Source organism: Musca autumnalis, unplaced genomic scaffold (assembly GCF_047663935.1).
Source record: "Musca autumnalis isolate F117 unplaced genomic scaffold, ASM4766393v1 scaffold_1, whole genome shotgun sequence".
NCBI classification, from domain to species: Eukaryota; Metazoa; Arthropoda; class Insecta; order Diptera; family Muscidae; genus Musca; species Musca autumnalis.
This window is the reverse complement of record NW_027411644.1, coordinates 72,010,475-72,015,031: the sequence shown is the minus strand read 5'-3', so window position 1 is coordinate 72,015,031 and position 4,557 is coordinate 72,010,475. Positions and strand designations below refer to the sequence as shown.

At 33.6% G+C, this 4,557-nt stretch overlaps 1 non-coding gene across 1 annotated transcript; it reads left to right on the top strand.

The window, feature by feature from the left end:
• The first annotated feature begins 954 nt into the window (after positions 1-954).
• TRNAT-AGU (transfer RNA threonine (anticodon AGU)) lies at positions 955-1,028 on the top strand. The gene has a single exon. It is a non-coding gene; the product is annotated as a tRNA-Thr (tRNA).
• Positions 1,029-4,557: the final 3,529 nt, after the last annotated feature.

The following is a 4,557-nucleotide window of genomic DNA, read 5'->3' as shown; positions in this document are numbered from 1 at the left end:
TCAATGTAAGATTCGGCAGAAACAGTATTGATATGTTTGAATGTATTCGAACGAATGCCCTTTCTAATGAATATGTAAGGAAAAACTAACACATTAGCCTATATAGGCCAAAATATAGGAAAAAGTTAAAAATTTGTGCACATTTTATTCATTTTTATTTGTATAGGAATTCACTCTCGGAGTCGGCCCGGAGTCGGAGCCGGAGTCGTGAAAAAAAATCGTCTGGAGTCGGAGTCGGAGTCGAGCCAAAAATACTTCGACTCCGAAACCCTGGTTTCTAGACCGAGTTCCATTGTAGAGTAAAATCATAAAATTGCTGTTTTAGGGAATTCGATCTAAGTCCCGGGCCACACTAAGAGTAATTTCACTGAAATTTTGACATGAAAGTAAAAGAAAATATAAAATAAAACGGTCTGTTTGTTTCATACGAATATTGCAACAAAGCAAAATTGCAGAACACATGAAACCGTGTACACTAGTTTCTTGAAATTATGAATTTTCCCAAAAAATGCAAAGTTTCATGTAAAAATTTCATTGAAATTACTCTACTGTGGCCCGGGACTAAAAACGCCTAATTTCATGAAATTTTTTAATGAAATTCAAGCTAGTGTGGACCGGGACTAAGGTAAGATTTGTCTACAATAGATATTTGCTCTGTTCCAGAACCTGCAAGAAGCTACTATTTTTTACAACGATTGCATTTTTTCCTTTATGTTATCGGAAAAAATAGTAAAAATTAGTAGATTCTTGCAGTTCTGGAACAGACCATTTATTTTAATTTCTTTGGTAAATGGTAATTTGGTAATTTCCCAATAAACTTGAGAAAATACAATATTGAATGTCGACAAGACCTACAGTCGTTATCTATAAATAAGTAGTTTCATATGACTGTTATTTTTTTTTAATTTTTGAAGTTAAATATAATAACAACTATTATCAGTTCGACGGCCGTAAGGCGCCGTGGCTTAGTTGGTTAAAGCGCCTGTCTAGTAAACAGGAGATCGTGAGTTCGAATCTCGCCGGGGCCTTCGTTAATGTAAACAAGATTTTTTTATATTTTTATTATAATTTATATCACAGATGCTATAATGAATTGTTTTGATAGAGTTAAATAATTAAGGGGTTATGGACACATGCGTATTTTAAAATTTTTTAAAATACAGGTAGAATAGAATATGTTGCAAAGAATTTCGAGTCGATCGGACAAAGATTGGCTGAGATATGAGCGCTACAATGGAAAAATCATTATGATTTGTAGGCATGTAATATTGAAATTTTAAACGCGGTTTTCTCGAAATGGCGTTTTTGAAAGCGGTGCCACTGTAGCTCGAAAACGTCTGATACGATCTTTATGTTTTTTTGTGGCATTATACATATAAAAAGCTTGTCCTTAAGCGAGAAACTTTTTTCTTTCTGTCGGATTTATGGCGAAAAAACTATAATTTCTTTTAGTTAAAATAGAAATTTTGATTTTGACGTTTTATTTAAATTGATTCCTGTCTGTTTAGTTTAAATCTAATGACGCATTTTTAAAACTTTGCCTACTTTTTAGATTTGGATGACAATTTCAGGCAATTTAAAGTTTTTATCTACATTTTCGGCATAAATTGACTGTAATTTGGTTATGGACTTCTCAGTGATCAAAACATTTATTTACTAGAAAATAATTTGTCGCTTAGCACATTCTTAGTAGTAAAAATGTGTATGTTAATTGTACGATTAGATGTTTATGAACTCGATGACATTTAAAACTTTCCAAGGACTATGACTTCTGTCGGCACAGCGGAGGCAAACTTATGGAAATTCATAACTTTTGTTTTCTCGAAAACGAGTTAAAAACTATCAGTCGGGTTTGCCGACATAGATATACCCTCAGCCTGTGTGAGTTGAGACTTTAATGTATATACAGATTTTGGAAGTCATTCCTATTGATAGTTATGGTGTCAAGCCGCCATTTTAGTTGGTCATGGTAATATTTAGAGCTTTCGAACCATTATGTCAGGAAGGATGGACTTACCCACGAAAAATAGAATGTCGCTGTAAACAACATCGCAAGCAGTAGCATTGGTCAAAATGTCCAATGGATTCTCGAACATCCCTTATATTGTACTTATGTTGAAATTTTGTTAGGGAGGTACCTGAAGAAGTGAACCGATATAATCCATATCCGAACCTAATCTATGTCTCGAAGAAAGCGATTTGTACCTTCAAGAGCGAAACATTTTGTAGTCTTGTGGGAAAAAAGGAGTGGACCGATATGACTTAAAGCTCGGTTGATCCGTTTGAGAGTTCTCATGCGCTCGAGCCAGACAGACAAACGAACTGGGCTAAATCGACGCCAAATTATTTAAGCGGCTTTAGTTGAAACCTATGAGAAGTCAAAGGCCATTATTTCCATGAGGTACATTTTTATCGTTAGCCTAAAAGCCGAAATTACAGCAGATTTTAATACCATTTAACCAATGTTTGAGCATTAATTTCGTTTACGGTTGTTTTCAGCTACAACTTTGTTAATGATAGGAAAAAATTTTAATAAATTTTTCTCCATTAAATAAATAATAAAAAAATGAAAGTAGTAAAACAATTTTCTAATTGGTTTTAGAGATATACTCCACGGAAAACACTTGATATATCGTACATTTTGTCCAGTAAACTTGTTATTTTATGCACTTCCACTCCGCACAATACTAAATTCGTCGTTTTTTTGAATACAGAATGAGTTTAAAGCCTCAAGACCTTTACATTCATTACAGAATTCCTCGAGCCATTATTATTTGATTATGAAATTACATGAGATATAGAAGTAATTCAGATTTTACTGTAAGTTTTTCTCAAAAAGAGTATTCAAACAAAAAAATTTTAAATATTTCTTAGACAACTTGTTCATAAAGTACATTTTTAGTACATAACCTTCAGAACAATCTACGTTTTCTTTTCAAAATTCCAAAAATAAAAATTATTTTAGAGTAAAAACGTAATAATTTGTTAAAGTAGCTCAAAAAATTGTAGGCGACCAAACCATTTCGGGGGAGACCGGGCCCCCAGCCCCCCCCCCCCCCCTGCTTTCGTCCCTGGTAGGTACCATATCATTGAGCTAGTATGAATCGGGGTACACTCATTGATATGAGAGAAGTCTCCCTTTGTCCTTTTCCGCTCAGGTGTTTCTGCAATATGAAATGTTAGTTGGTGGAATAAATGCCCAAGAATGCCTGTCCTATAAAGTGCCGACTATTGGTGCGCTTATCCTATACACATTATCCTCCAATATTTTCGGCATTTTTCAAACTTTACGTATAAGGGGAAAAGTTATTTTTTTAAATATTTAGAAAGTCTCAAAAATATCACTTTCATAACTTTTGTTGGATTCGTTTTTTCGCCAAAAATGAATTGATAAAAAATTTTCATCGATTGGACCATAAATGCGGATTTTAGAGAATTTTCGTGAATATGTACCTTTGGCCCTATACAAATTACTATGGAAACAAAGATCCATCTGGTGGCACGGGTTAACGTTAACCGATCGCCATAAAATGTCATATTTGTATAAGGTTTTTGGAGCAAATGGAACAAATTTTAGGGGGTAGGCATTCAAAAAAAAAAAAAAACGTTGTCGTTTTTTAAGCCGCCCTACTGGGCAAATTTTGTTCCGATCGACTTGAAACTTTGTTATCACATACATGGTCTGATAAAAAACAGTTATTTTAAATTCAATTTTGGAAAGAGGAAAATGTCAGCGAGGGCCAAGACCGATAAATACGCTGGTTGAGTGAGACATGATAACCGTTTTGGGTAAAAACTCGCGCACAGTCATCGATGTTTGGTTTTCCACAATTTTGGGCGTTTCTGGCGAATTTCTTCGCACAAACGTCACATAACTTCAAGGTTCTATTCCTTATTTGCCATACGACCTTGTGGCAAGAATTCATGATGCACCACGCCATAGCAGTCGAAGAAAAAAAAGCAGTGAGCAAAACCTTGTTATTTCATCCATTTTTTCAAATAGAAAAAAATCGAAAAGCAAACTAAAGACCACTAATCTTTTTGTCTGTCAAAAACAAACTGAAAATCCAAAGTGGCTTATATTATTTACATAATTAATAGACATGTTTACCAACATAACAGAAAACAATGCGAAAATCGAGCATACGTAACTTAAGAAATTTGAATATAACGGTTATTTTTTGATCGTACTAAGAAGATCTTTTGACTTGACTCGTTCATGGTAGACCTGTGTAATGTACACCCACGCAGACAATTTAAATTATCTAATTACAACAAAATTCAAAATTAATGTTTAATTTGTTTCCGAAGTTTTCCGTTTGTGAACATTTCTGTGTGTGTGTGTGGTATTTTTTTTTCGACTTGTAATTTTCTCGCTGAGAATCGTTTTGTATGTGAAGGTTAATTTTGTTTATTTATTTAGTATTTATTTTTTGTGTTTTTTTGCTGTTAAATTAATAATAATTTAACTACTTAATAACGGTTACAATGGCAAATAGGTACAATGTTTAATTTTATTGTTGTTGCCATAAGTATTTTGTTATTGGCTTCTGGGGG